This window comes from Lactuca serriola, chromosome 7, assembly GCF_051521515.1.
Source record: "Lactuca serriola cultivar US96UC23 chromosome 7, Lser_US96UC23_V15, whole genome shotgun sequence".
Lineage (NCBI taxonomy): Eukaryota > Viridiplantae > Streptophyta > Magnoliopsida > Asterales > Asteraceae > Lactuca > Lactuca serriola.
Genome location: NC_136414.1, coordinates 150,568,162 through 150,583,989, shown reverse-complemented (window position 1 = coordinate 150,583,989; position 15,828 = coordinate 150,568,162). Strand labels below are relative to the sequence as shown.

The 15,828-nt window shown below is 36.7% G+C and overlaps 1 long non-coding RNA gene across 15 annotated transcripts; it reads left to right on the top strand.

Moving 5' to 3' along the window:
• The first annotated feature begins 615 nt into the window (after positions 1-615).
• LOC145061517 (uncharacterized) lies at positions 616-4,590 on the top strand. Of its 15 annotated transcripts, XR_013687233.1 has the most exons (5): positions 637-2,034; positions 2,163-2,286; positions 2,694-2,733; positions 3,031-3,108; positions 3,452-4,590. It is a non-coding gene; the product is annotated as an uncharacterized LOC145061517 (long non-coding RNA). The 15 variants fall into 15 exon arrangements; XR_013687232.1 differs by having other exon boundaries at positions 638-2,034; positions 3,031-4,590; XR_013687243.1 differs by having other exon boundaries at positions 627-1,191; positions 1,264-1,298; positions 2,163-4,590.
• The last annotated feature ends 11,238 nt before the right edge of the window (positions 4,591-15,828 follow it).

Here is a 15,828-nt window from a genome sequence, read left to right as displayed (position 1 = left end):
TGTTAAACGTTGAATGCCTCGTGCTTTCTTTTAACTCCTTTGGATTCGTCATCATATGAGTTCTTTAGTTGGTGTTTAGCTAGTCCTTATTGTCTATCTCCATTCTGGAAACATTTACATCCTTTCCTTGTTTATCATCCTCATCATCACTTGAACTTAGCTCTTCACTTTCACAAATCTCTTCTTCATCTTGTATTTTTGGTGTAATAAAGGCAAATACCTCAAAGATCATTGGGATTGAGGCTCTTGGTTTAGAGAGCTTGATTACTTCATTAGGCTTTTCTCTTGTTTGGACCTCTTCTTCCGTTAATTTATGTAACTCTTCAAGATCATTTTATTTATCCATAAAGAACACATCATTTTGAATCTTAGACTTCTCAAATCCTTCGACTCCGAATGTCATCTCTTCCATTCCCACTTGCAAGGTGAGCTTTGATTCACGAGCATCTAACAAGGCATGCACAGTATTAAGTAATGTGCGTCCAAGGATAATAGGAAGATCTTCATCCTCTTTCATGTTTATCACCACAAAGTCAATTATAAATAGAAAATTTCCAATTTTTACCTATATATCTTTACTATATTATTAAAGATATTGCATATTTCTTGAAATTTAGAGGTATAACTCTTATAACACCATGTACAATCTATTAAGCTTACAATATACACACACTTATCATCATGGTCTTAACTTCTTCGTCTGAATGTTGGAAAACCCTAATATCTTCCCATCAGCCGTCATTTCTCCCACATCTCTTCCGTTTCCCTCCTTACTCTCTTCAATCTCCTGTAGCCTCGGTTACTACCAACTCTATCTCACTGCCACCATCAACGCCACCATCGCACACCGGAAACCCTAACCCTAAAGTGAATTGCTTATCGACAACATCAATGCCACCATTGCACATTTGAGGGTCCACCATCGACATAATCTCTTCAAAACCCTAGCTTCTACCATTACCGTATGTATGTTTCTTCGTTCTTTTTTTCCCTGTCTTTGTGTGTGTTTATTTGTTTTCATCTATTTATTTGATGTTCACCATCATCTGTTAGAGTTGATTTGAAGGTATGCTAGGTATAAGAGAAAAGAAGGGAGTGGTGTCGGATAATATTTTGCCTCCTTCTCTTTTCTAGCATCGTCGATCGTGCTGTGAGGTGAAGGGGCTTTGATTTGATTCATAGAGCTATGAGGTGCATTGCTATTTTTCAACATTTTTCTTCAACTCTCTGATCCACAAAGTTATGATCATTTCTCAATTACAGTTCTCGACCCTCTCTGTTTATCCGCCCAAATGTAGGTAAGAACATAATGATTATTGGCCCTATCTTTTGTTTAACCATTTGGATTTCTTGATTTGTGGGTTTTTATGTTTTTTTTGTTGAAACATTGGAAGAACGAGCAAATCACTTTTATGAGCTCTAAGTCTAATTTTATATGTATTTGTTTGTGGCTGCCTTCGACCTTCTCTGCATTTATCTGTATACAACTGACGAACACATGTGTATTGAGCAATTGATCAAGAAGCAAGAGGAATCTATTTCACAAATAATAGTTTCAAAAGGTTTAAAAGAAATCTTTCTCAAACCAGGAGGTAAATATTCTAACGAGTTTGATTTTAATCAATTGATCAATTTTCTGAACCCCATACCTCGAGCTGTGTGTATACTCATCTATCATCGTTACCCGTCTCCTTCCTCAAAAACCCACTCTCTCTCTCTCTCTAACCCTTTCCATCGTGACGTTAAATTTATCCCCAATGATTTGTCAAGAAAAGGTGAATTCATAATATGCCATCTCCATTGTTGTCTCTTCAGAATCCTATTCTTTATTGGAGGATCATTCCCAAATCCTTATTTTTAATCGAATTTACATAGGAAAAAAGTAAAAGATTTGTTAACCTGTTTGTATTCATCTTTATTGTGTGAACCTCACTACATGAATTTTTAAAATGGTTCCGTTCACTGAGGATGAACAAAATATGAATCCCGGAGCAGGTGATGAAGGCACCACAAACAATGACAACAAATTTTTAGGTAATACGATAATAGCCGCTATTTATAGAGTTTTATTCTGATTTCATGATTTAATGATTTTGTTGTGCCCTAAACCTGCAATTTTTTTTTGGATTGATTGATTAAATTGGGTGATAATTGAGTTGCAGTTTCAGATTTAGATACGGTGAAGGAAAAGTTCCAAAAAATTGCTTTTAGGAGAGGATTTGTTTGGTGTTTGAAAGGATGTTTCATTAGCTCATGCTTTGTCAAATGCCATTACGAATATAGCAGGTTTTACACATACTATACTTATACGTTCCGATTTTCAAAATCATAATTCAGTTTTGATTTTCAAAATCATAATTTTATGTTTGTGTATGTGTGTGGTTGTGTTCTGATTTTCATAATCATAAATCTATGTGTGTATGTGTGGTGTGGCATGGTGTGTATCTATCTAAGAATAAATAAATTTTAAAGTACAAGGATTGAAGATTAAAGTTATTGTAGAAAGAAATGAATTTAGGCTGGTGTGTATGGTGTAAGTGGCTGTATGCAAATGGAAAGTTTAAGGTTTGGCTTAAATGCAAGAAATAGCAGTACACTTTCAAGTATCTGTTTCAATTGTTTTAGCACTTGAACGATTTTGATGAAACCAAGCTTGGCATGTTCTTTTAGGCGATGAAAATGGCTTCTTGTAGACCAACGGTTCCGAGACAACCAAGAATCTCTCCAGTGGTGGTAGGGTATTCTTTCTATTTGCGGGCCTTGACATGCTTTCATTTGTTGCTGATTTCTGGAAATAGTGACACACTTGCTTCACTCACTAATGAGTAATGAATAAACTTTGTATTTCTTTATTATCATATGGATGATCTCTTTTTAAAAAGAAACACTTTCTACCATTGGAGCTATTTTTGCAGGTTATAATAATCTTTAAATTTAGTGTAGTTGCATGTATGTGTGTAGTATTTGGTGGCATAGGTTCATTAAATCCTTAAAAAAATAATTCCTAATGTTTTTTCTGGTTGCATACAGTTTGTTTGTCTGATCAATTCATCAAAGGGATAAACAACAACAAATCTACAAGGAACGGCTCAGATTATTTCTTAACAAGTGCGTGACAGTCAAAGTCCACATGGTGATTTGGTGTTTTATTTAGACTAAGCACATACTCCTGAAAGCATTGAATTTTGTGCCAATTGGTTTTCCATAGTCTTAAAGAAGACGAGACATAACAAAGTTGCATAACAGATATAGGATGTTATTCAACCATTTTTAATACAAGTTGATGATATAGCTATTAGTCGTACATTAGACACCAAGTTCCAATTATATGTGTTAGTATTCATGCTCTGTATTTTCTTTTTTAATTTAACTGATAACATGTTCTATATTTTTCACGTTGATATATTTATGTATATTGCCTCATTGTTGTTTTGCTGCCAACTTCTGTCAGGTCCATGTGAAGGTGACATGTGAGGAAGAAAAAATGATGAAACAATATCCATTGTCACCTTACAACTGTGAATTGTGAGTCCTATACAAGCATTTATCTATTGGAAATGTGAACTGTGAAGAATCTCTGTCGTCTGTGTATTGGATTCTACTATCTTTCTCTCTTTCTATTAGTCTTTCTCCCTTTCGGACTTATCATATGTTGCTCTAATTTCTGTCCCCTTCAATATGTTGATTAATGAAAAAATTGACTAATCTAACTATCTATGATTTTTATCTGTCTGTCCAGGTAACCCGTTTTCTCCGAGTATTTTGGAGTTACAAGTATATTTTTTCCCTTTTAAAAGCCCTTTTATGTTGCTATTGATTTGTGGTGAAACCAAAAAAAATACGGTAATAGTTGCTTAAGGTTTTTTTTATTAGGGTTCATGTTGCCTTGGTTCTATTTATTGAAGCACACATGATATAAGTAGGTTTACATAAAAAGAAAAGATCCATGAGCATATTTCTATACTAATGTTATCCTTGGTAAATGCACCTCATATCACAGATGCCGCCTAGGCTACATGCATCTCTTTTAAGTTTCATTTATTTGAAGAGCCTACTTAGCTTTAGTTCTAATATTCATGGTTGTTTGTTCTTTGTTTACATTGCTTATTTGATTAAGAAAGGGAATAAACAGGGGATTGTCTTTTAACTATTGACCAAAACTATTTTGTTTGTGAACAATGTTGACACAGGTGTCGCAAAGCTTGATGGTAATGGATTTCCTTTTAAAGCTAATTGGTTATTATCTTTCTGATCACATGCTCTATGTCATTAATGCCTTTATGCACTCATTATTTTATTTTGTTATTATTTTTCTAAATTTCAGCCTTTTTATTTGCAGAAAACCTAAAAGAAGAATGTCACAACAAGTTTGCGTACATGCTGCAACATTTTAGCAATGACACAATTAAGTTGAGCTATAGCCCCCTACTTTCATTTAATTGTGTGTTATTTATAGCATTCTACTTCCATTTCTTTCTGTTGCAACATTTTATTTCTATTTTTTTTCTTAAGGCATTGTAATAGAAAGAAATTAAAGTAACATGGTTTAATAAACAAATAAAAGAAAGTAAGCTGCTATTTTTTCCTTTAGTGCTTTGATTATACATTTGACGTTTTTGTTGACAACCTTTTTCAAAATATTATGTGACTTTCATTTCGTTCTTCATTTAGTAGTCACAATTTGGTTGAATAATTAAAGATTGTTTAAGGGGATCATGGCAGCATGACTCACTTAATATCGGGCTTATTCAATTGATTAGGTGCTAAACAGTTAACAAAGTAAAATCTTTGAGATATGGCAACTTGGTGATAACGGATGTTCATGTTAAAAGTGCAACAAATAGCAATGTAATTCTACCAAGTCCACTTCTGTTTTATTACTATTAAAAGTATATCGGGTATAGCAATGCTATTCGTTGTTATAACTGAAATTCCATTTTGTTCATCTTGATAAGCATAAGCACTTTCTTTGATTTCATTTTCATTTTTTGATTTTTCATAGATATACATTTTTCATAATAAAAATTTTTCTTGCTTCTTCTCAATTTTAAGCATTATGATATTTCTTTCTCAAATGCATCACAGCTCCAATAAAATATGTTAACATTTAATATAATGTTTAGAAATTCTTTTTTTTTTATAGCAAAAACATATTTATTGAATTTTATAACAAAATCATATTTATAAATTTATAACATAAACACATTTTAATAAAAAAATGATAAAAAATTTAAGTTTTATAACAAAAAACATTTTGCTTCCTTTTCCATAAAAAAACAAATAATTTTTATAAAAGAAACATGCCTGATTTTATAGGTTTCATTAAAGAATCAAAATAAGTCTTATAGTAGAAAAAAATGAACCCTTGACAAAAAAGTAAGTATACATACCTTATACAATGGTCAGATCGCTCTCCTTTGGATTTTGATTGCATTGCATATTCTGTTTTATCGTTTATAATTTTACAACTAAAGTCACATAATGATCAAGCCAATCATGTGTTCATATCATTTTTAAAGAATCTCAACGTTTCACTTTTAATTCTTTCTAATTTCGTTTCTACTATTATAACTTTTATTGATAATTGTTTGTGCAGTAAACTATTTGCGCAAAAACACTAATCTTATATACAAAGTAATTTCTGAAAAAAACCCCACCCAACGTTTGACGCGGGTCGACGGCTAGTATATATATATATATATATATATATATATATATATATATATATATATTCAATTATGCCTCGAAGACGAGTCACCAGACGATTAGCCATATGAAGTTTCATCCTTGTGGTCTTCAATTTCTAGAAGGTTAAGCTTCTGATAAAACAACTAACGCATTAATTTTATACTAGCTCCAGAATCGGCTAAGGCAAATGTCTTCATGTTATTTCCAAACTCACATGGTAGAATAAGGAATCCAGGATCTCCCATTTTCTTTGGTATTCCTTCCATAATTACCGTTGAACATTTTTCACTAAGAACCACCTTGGAAGTATTCTCTAATTGTTGGCGAGTGTCGAGGAGATCTTGCATACACTTTGCGTATTTGGGAATTTTGGCTAATGCTTCAATAAATGGGGTATTAATTGGAATATCCTTGGCTTTCTAGATAAATATCTTATGCCTTTTCTTGAGAAGGAAACGGTAACAGCGGTTGATATGGCTGGATAAACGAAGAAATTTTCATCCCAAACCCTGCCCACGACGTGAGCATGTAGTCCTCACGTCATGAGACCTGAACACCAGCTTCATTTTTTTTGTTAATATTCTTTCTTTTCGGTCGTGGATCATTCTGCTTTGTGTCTTCATCTAACGCCTCAAAAAATTCAGAATTCTATAGTGGATATGGCCATGACATGTGGTTGCGGTTTGTGATCGGGAATTTTAGGTGGTAATCATTCACTAACGAGTCTAGTTAATAGCCCAAGTTGAGTCTCAAATATTTTTAATGGAAGCTTGTTGGTTTCTAACGGTAAAATCAGTTGCATCGTGTCATTTTTTAGAAGTCTCCATGAACCTATTAAGCATTGACTCAAAGTCCACCTTCTTCTCGGGTGGTGGTTGTTCTTTTTGGAAGAAGCCCCGTCCAGTTTGCCGATATTTTTCTTCTTTTTGCTTCTTGTATTCTTCATATGGCAACCATTTTTTCCTTGGATTTCTCCAATCTTCATCAAATTGGTCTCCACTAGAATAACAAACTTGAACTTTTCTATTCCCATTTTCGTCTAGATGGTAATCTTTGGTTAAGTGTGAACCATTTGTAATTTTCATAACCTATATGTATTACATGTATGGATTGATTCATTTTCGTCATTCGTTTATCCATGTTATTTAGCATTGCCAAAACTGTCGCCATGTCTTCCGAAGCACCATTTTTTATTCCCTTTACTTCGACTTGTCGAGGGTTGTGGTATTCCCTTGAATGGTTCGGAAACTATTCTATTAGATCTTTAATTGTAGTGGGATTCTTCTTTCTGAGAGGTCCTTAAGAAAAAAGGAGTTTCCTTGTCGTCACATTTACCCCATCATAAAATATAGATACTTCTTGTTGCTCATTAAGATCATTTTTGGGAAAATTTCTTAGTAATCCCTTATATCTTTCCCATGCTTCATATAATGATTTCCCCGCTTGTTGCTCAAAATTGGTTATGGCCTTCTTAAGTCTCGATGGTGGGAAAAATTATTGTATGAATTCTTCAGGCATTTGTGCCCATGTTGTAATTGCACCGAGTGGGTGTGCATTCAACCAATATTTATCCGCTCCTTTGAAAGTGACCAAAAGCATTATTAACAACACTGTTTCTCTTCGTATATTAGGAATATTGAAATAATCGGCAATGTCATTGACTTCCTCGAGGTGTTTGTATGCATCTTCATGATATTTCCATAGAATGAGATATCTTTTAGTGCGAAAAGAATGTGTCCCTTGAGCTTAAAGTTTGCGGTAGCGGGAATTTTGGGTTGCACAAGGCCTGGACCGGTGTCCTCACGAATTCTCTTCTTGTACGTCTCCATCGTCATGTCAGCAATATCTGCCAAGTTGTTTTTGGGCTCGCTTTCAGGTTGAATTCCTTTCTCTGATTCTGTTTCGGGCTCGTAACTTGCTTCCTTTTTTGTTAAGAGTAGTCATCTCAAAACTTTCGAATTTGTTTTCTCTTACCGGTTTGTTGCTTGATTCTCCAACGTGTTTGTTCTTCTCTTTATGAAATGTTGAATCTGGATCGTCAAATGGTGTCTTTAATCCACAGGTCATATACTACTAAAACAAAACTACTAAAACAAAACAAAAACAAAAGCATAAACACAAACTAAAATAAAATAAAATGAGATTGCAGGTCTCACGTCATGAGCGTGTATGCTCATGTCGTGAGTCCTGAAATGCAGAAAATTTAAACTAATGCATTAAATTTTTATAGGTTTTACCCCACAAAAAGGACGGATTAATCTAAAGCAATTAAACTAAAAACTGAAATAGTTAGTCCCCGACATTGGCGGCAAAAACTTGACGTACACTGATTATATCTATCTAGCTTTAAAGTTATAAACCTAACTACATATCTACTAATGCAGCTATAGGAACTGTACCTAGTCATTTTATAGTATAGTAAAGTAAGTTTGGTATCGAACTCGGGGAACGGATTTAGCTAATAATTTAATCACTAAAAATTAATCTAAAAACAATTAACTAAAGTGGGGGTTTTTATCTGATTTTGCAAGTTCAGATTAAATTAAAACTTACCAAACACTTAACTAAAAATGGATGTTATCAAGATATTAAAACACTTTTGTTTAGTCTCGAATACACCTTCTTCCTATGGTTACTTCTTATTTATGGATTAATAAAGTTGTTACCAATTTATATGTAATTAGCAGTCTTAATCCGATCTACTAATATTTTTACTAATTCATAAACTACTATGTAATGATCATACACAAGCTAACACAAAATTGATTATTAATGATGATTAGGCTATGTAAGATATATCTAAGATAATTATGTATAATCAAGATAATTAATTAAACAAAATTTTGGTCAAATTATATTCTCCAACACAGCTAAAGTTGTAACATTTATCACTTAGTCTAAGATGTGATTAATCTTAGCTCTAGCAATTTAATGATCATAAACTATTAAGTAAACAAGTTCATGTAATTCAAACGGTCAACAATCTACACTTAACTTAAATCAAAGATCCAAAGATGCAAACTTTAACATGCTAGGTAATGATAATCAAACACATGCATAAAGCAAATTCATATAATCCATAAAAGAAGAAAATAACTCATAGTTTTAGGTTTCATCTAACTAAACGAAAGTCTACTAAATTTGCTACTCATGGTAGAAGGTAAACACACTAAATCATAAGAATTCAACATGATTGAATTGCTGCAAACCGAATGTGATGTATGATCTTCTAATCTACAATCTAGAATCGTTCTCTCTTCCAATGGTTGTTTTTCGCTCTCCTCTAACTTCCGAATTCAACTATAACTCCAGGAAATCAGATCCAACCTCTTCAATCGAATGTATAAAGGAGTATTTAAAATTTCCATAAATCGTTCCTCACATTGTGAGCATTAAGGTCTCATGTCGTGAGCTAGTATCAATCCATATCTCTCAAGAAAATTTGGCTTCCGCGTAATGATCTTCTAGAACGTTTTACCCTCACATCGTGAGAATTATAAGTCACATGTCGTGAGTTCTATTTTTGCACAAACATCATGATTTTTTTTCTTACAATCACGGCGTGGTGCTCGTTTGCCATGTCGCGGGGAGTGTTTTTGGATTAGTTCTTCTTCTCTTTAAGCTCCGTTGAACTCCAGTCCTTTCAACTTCCAATATTTGTCACTTTTGGTCCTTTTTCTCAAAGAATGTCCAATTTAGCTACAAAATAGAATTTAAACATTATAAGAACCAAATATATTTATTATCAACTAAAATGTAACATAAATGTATGAAAATAATGCATATATATATATATATATATATATATATATATATATATATATATATATATATATATATATATATATATATATGTATATATGACAACATCATTTGCTAAGGGAAAATAGAATTCTTTGCAATTTGTATCGCACTTTTGTTATCACAATAAAGAGGCGTAAGTGAAGAAATGTGAACCCTCACATCACAAGAAGGCACAGTAACCAGATAATCTCATATGTAGTCACAGCCATAGCACGATTGTAATATCCGGAATCTCGAAGGTCGATTTTGGAAGTCAAAGCCCTATTTATAATGGACAACTCGTCGAGTTTGGGGCAAGAAACTTGACGTATTGGAAAGTTGGGGCGCGCATTTTTGGAAAGCCAACTCGACGAGTTGGGGAGGATCAACTCGACGAGTTGGACGGGGTTTGGGAAACCCTAAAATTGGGACTTTTCACCCTACTTAAACAACTTAAGCCCTAATATTTAGGCTCATTTCCAGCCCCCAAGTCCCTAACCGTAAATCTCGAAACCCTAAAGTTCTTTTGAGAGTTTGTGAGTCATTTTGAGTGTTTTTGGTGATTGTTGAAACTATTGGAAGAAGGAAGAACTTAGAGACACAAGAAGGATCATATAGGTCTAGAATCCTTGCCTCATCCATGACACTTTTTTGGTATAAGTCTTAAGCCTTGTCTTGTAGTCATCTAGATCTCCTTTTTAGGGTTCTTTGGCTTGTTTTATCCAAATGATATGGTTATTGATGGGTTGGTCATCCCTTATGGAAAACACTTTAGATTTAGGGCCTTGAGGGGCTCTCAAAACATAATGGTGCCAACTTTGTGGCCCTAGAATCCCATGCAACCTCTAAGCTCTTTTTTTGATCTTTCAAGTTCCACATGGTCATGTATGTGGATAAATTTCAAGACTTTTGGTGTCCTTCTAGTATCTAAGTTCCAGATCTATGTTCTTATGCCCTATCTTGAAGTTTTGAGGACCCTTGGATTTAGATTTAATCCTTTGGAGTTAGGGTTTGGGCTTACTTTCTTTAGGAAAGCTATTAACAGGTAAAGTTGGAAACTTTACCCTTCTAGGGGCGTTTCCAGTCTTGATCTAGAGTATAAGGTTTAGATCTGAAGAATAACGACTTAATGCATTAAGAAGGGGATTCAGATTGAAGAACTCGATGAGTTCATGAAGGAACTTGACAAGTTAATATGAAGTGTCCCGATTCTGTTAAAAAGTAGAGAACTCGATGAGTTGATTCGTAGTATCAGGATTCTATGGTTTATGGGAACTCGCCGAGTTGAAGACAACTCGACGAGTTGAAGGATAACTCGACGAGTTGAGTCAACTCGGAGCATTGGCTTTGACCACGACTTGGATGTTGACTTTGACCTTTAATTGACATGACCAAGGTTGACCCTTGGAGGGTTATGAAGTACTTAATGGATTGTAAAGGGTATTTCCATGTAAGGGTTTGGGCCTAATTTGGAAAATTAGGCCATTAATGGGCTTTCATGGATTTTATAGTTTGGGCATTGATGGTTCGGGGGTGAAACATTCTTTTCACCCCAAGTAAGGATTATGGATCATGGGTTGGAATCTAATTGCTAAATGGGTGATATTTTGGTATGGATAGCTCGGGAATTGTCAGGGCAGCAACTATGGATTTCATGCAATAAGCTTCAACATTCGAGGTAAGTCTCCTCATTGTTTGTATGGGTCGAAGGCACCAATGCCGACCCATTTGGTTTATGTATTGTACAAAGACCCGAGGGTTAGACCTAGGCAATTTATATGAAAGACCAAGAGGTGGCTCTTGGCACATTATATGCTAATTAGCTATGTAGAGTAGTATGTATGCTAGTTGTCTTTGTGATGCTTGCATGGAAGACCAGGAGGTGGCTCTTGGCATTGTTTGTAAGACCTAGGGGGTGGCCCCCGGCTTTACAAGAAAGACCATAAGGTGGCCTGTGGCATAATGTGAAGACTATGTGCGGCACATAGCTCCTTTATTGATTATGTTATATGAATGATATGTATGGCTCACGGTTATGCATGGCGTGTATGGATCAGTTGATATGTATGGTATGCAGTATTTGGGGAACTCACTAAGCTTCGTGCTTATGGTTTTCAATTTTGGTTTTAGGTACCTCTAATTTTCAAATAAAGGTGTTCGAAATGATCACAGCTCATACACCCATGCTTTCCGCAATATGTGATTTCTGGGATTGAACTCTGATAAATGTTTTACTTGAAATGCTTTTAAATTTGTGAACCAAGTTACAAATGTGTTTTAGTTATATTAAAAATGAAAATTTTGGTTATGAATTTTGGGATGTTCCAAGTTGGTATCAAAAACTTGGTTTGAGGGATACGGGCATATTCTCGGGTGTGCCTAAAATCAAACTGAGGGTTTGGTGAAAAATTTTACAAAATAAATATTAAACTGAAAATGAATTTCTAATCGAAGAAAGGGGTGTGATGTGTGCAATCGTTCAAGCATAAGTAAGTGGTTCCCAAAATACAAATACATGTTTGTTATGTGATATGATATGATTATGTGATTCACATGCTAGATTAGAGCTAAGGATCTAGGAGAGATGCCTTTGTATGCTTATATGAGCTTGTAGATTTTCATGCTAGAATTGATCAGCCAGTTGTAGGATGGCCTGTTTAGGTTATGCCTGATTGTATGAGCCTTAGAATTGTATGCTAGTACAGATTCCTAATTAGAGGATTAAATGGTTTGATTGGAGTATGTTGGTTAGTTTTTCCATTGTCCGAATGTTGCTTGCTTTGTGGTTTGTGGGACTCTTAGCGACATGAGTTAGCTACTAAGTGAATATACTAAATCACATGGGGCACAGGCTGGATAATCTCAGAGTGATAGACTTGACCCTATTGTGCAGCTTTGGTCTGAGCCCAACCGTTCTAGGGATGAGTCTTTTACTCGAAGGATTATCTAATATCTATTGCATGTGGCTATATTCATAAGGCGGCTAGTTGATGTTAATTGGAATCCTTCAGCAGCTGAGGACTGGGTGGGTTCGAGAACCTAGGAAAGCCTAGGATATGTTGCAGTGGGTTAGTAGTATGATTCAGTGAGTACTGGCATAATGGTTTGAAAAAGTGACTTAGAGGATTCATGAGGATTGTTGAGGGAAGTATGGATAGGTGTGGAATGTAGTATTGGGCCCATACTACTGAAAGAACAGGATCCATACTCGAATAGGTGAGAGTCTTGGAGAATCTAAGAAGCTTATGAGAGGTGGATTCTTGGGTGAGTTATGATTGTTCAAGGAGATGGTTCAAGCTGGGTTCTGGCTTAGGTGCAGATGCTAAGCCGATTAGCGAGCAGTTGCGGGAGTCCATTTCAACGGAGATATCTCGCTGTGTTTTAGAGATAGTGGACGAGCGTGTGGGGGTGTTCCGTGCAAAGATTATGGTTATCATTGGAGCTTGCACACTGACTTTACGAGAGTTTTGTGCTTGTGGAGCTCATGCGTTCCATGGGGAGAGGGAGCCCTTTGACAGTAGGAGGTGGTTAGCAGATATGGATGACATGTTTAGGACGAGTTTCTTCCCTGAGGAGGTGAAGGTCAGATATGCTTCCTGCCTGTTGAACGATCGGACACATGATTGGTGGGAGGATATCGGTAGCGAGTTGGGTGATGATGCAGTCGATGATATGTCATGGGATGACTTCTCAACCAGGTTCTGAGCTGAGTTTGCGCCGACGATTGAGGTGTAGCAGTTGGAACGAGAGTTCCTAGATCTTCGCTAGACTACTGAGATGGTGGCAGAGATCACTACCAATTTCTGGGAGAGGGCTTTATTGGTACCGCAATATGTAGCAGACGAGGAGATGAAAAAAGTGAGGTATCATGATATGTTGCGAGATCACATTAGGGAATTCATGAGTATTTTAGGGTGCGATACCCTGAATGATATGATCTCTAGAGCCCGAGAGTAGGAGATTGATTTGGAGCACATTGAGAAGAGGAGGTCAGATCAGGTGCACATTTTGGAGGGTTCCAGGAAGAGACCCAAGACTTCCGATCAGCTGTTGAGAGGCCAGTAGGGCCGAAGCCAATGCAACATGTGCGGGAAAAAACACGATTGATTTTATCATTCTAGGGGTCTGGGCTGTTACAAGTGTGGCGGGGTTGGCTACATCAGCAAGGACTATCCTCAGGGAGCAAGTCCATTATGCTTTCATTGCAATCGGGTGGGTCACAAGAAGGCCGACTGTCTAAAGTTAAGGGGAGGAGTAGTGAGCGCGCCTGCTCTGGCTACTTTGAGGATAACCGATGGATGAGAAGGTAGGGCAGGAGCCTCATCCAAGAGGAATTGAGTTCTACATGTATGTATCTTTTTCCTTCATTCAGGCTAATTATATTAGTTGGAATCTTGCATCAGTTTGGATAAGCATGCATCCGATTCATTTCCTTGCTCGTGTATGAGTTATATCTTCAAATATTATCACATGCCATTTTCATACCATGAATTATTAGTGGTTAGTGTAAGGTCGTTTCCCTTTTTCTGGTTCGGGGTGTTCAGCGTTATCTCGACTCGTAATCAAGATCGGTTCAGGGAAATTATGTGATGGTTTGCGGTCAAGGGTCTGCAGGATGATTATTCAACATCGTCAGGATTCAATGGCTTCATTCGGTGTGCGCAAATTAATTTGATGGAAATGCCAAGGGAGGTGGTCTATCGCTGAGGTTTTGCTCTGAGCATCGGTTAACTTCACTTCGAAATCAGAGTACGGTATCATTTCAAGGCATCTGGAGTTATCAGTATTGTTGGGATTCAGGAAGTTTCCATCTAGTGTTCAGGTGTTGTATAGTCTTTTAAGTTTGGCTAGTAAAGAATCGCTAGCATTAGTAAGCACCGGTTGTCAGCAGATCGATCATTGGAAGGCAGGAAGGATCGAAAATCCTTTATATTTCTTGTATGTCGTGGAGACTTTGTCAGAACAAAGTGGGGGAGAACCGTTTCGGTATCCAGGTCAAAAGCAAGTGTGAAATTGGGATAAGCTCGTATCCCCATCGGGGAAGAGAAAGCGGCCAGACAGCATGGAAAATGTTGTAAGACTATTGGATAGCCATTGCATTTACCAGCGGCCAGATAGCGTGGAAAGTGTTATAAGACATCGGGATAGATGTTGCATTCACTAGCGGCCAAACATCATGGAAGGTGTTGTAAGACTGCGAGACAGACGTAGCATTCACCAGAGGCCAGACAGTGTGGAAAGTGTTGTAAGACAACGTGATAGCCGTAGAATTCACTAGTGTCCAGATAGCATGGGTAATGTGGTAAGACTACAGGGTGACCCATAGCATTAGTCAAAAAATAGTGTAGAAGTGTTGTAAGACTGTGGGGTGTCCTGTAGCATTCACTAGTTAGCATGTAGCGTAGAAGTGTTGCAAGACTGCGGGGTGGCCCGTAGCATTCACTAATTAGTTGGTAGCATAGAAGTGTTGTAAGACTATGGGTTGGCCATATCATTCACTAGTTGGCAGATAGCGTCGAAGTGTTTTCAAACTACGGGGTGGCCCGTAGCATTCATTAGTTGGCAGATAGAGTAGAAGTGTTGTAAGACTGTCGGGTGGACCGTAATAGTCACTAGTTGGCAGATAGAGTAGAAACGTTGTAAGACTGCGGGGGTGGCCTTTAGCATTCGTTAATTAGCCGTTAGTATAGTGGTATAGTAATACTGCGGGGGTGGCTAATAGCATCCACTAGTGGTCAGTTAGTATCGGAATGCTGTAAGACTGCGGGGTGACCCGTAGCATTCACCAGTCCCTATTCAACAGCGAGAATGTGATAGGTTTGTGATTCACTCACGAATTCCTTCAGATGATTTAAGCTAGGGCGGGTCAGCCACACGAATGTGAATAGACCACAGTATGATCAAATTCGGGAAACGGTAGGTCGTTGGAGACCAGGCGTGATGTAAGACTATGGTGGTTTTGGTAGAATTCACTTTTCGTGTTTGATTCGATGATGACAAGTAGTCGGGCTGTTATGATTGGGGGAATCAGGAGGAATAATGGAGCCATGAGTGGCAATATGGTTACGGTAGATTTAGATAGCCGAAGTTCTCTTCGGAAGTCGCGGGGAGCGACTGTGAGGTTGCTCTTTGGCTCAGCAACCGGGTAGGAATCCAATATTCCAGATAACGACATTGATTTGGGAATTTGCATAGAATAGCTTGTGGACGGGAAGACGCTAAGTCACCTGCAGTTGGATTAAATAATCTCAGAGTAATTGATTTGATTGTGTTACGTAACTCTCGTCTGAGTGTAACCATTGTAGGGATGTATATCCTACTCGAATGATTATTTGAGCCTCCTGTCGAGTTAAGTGC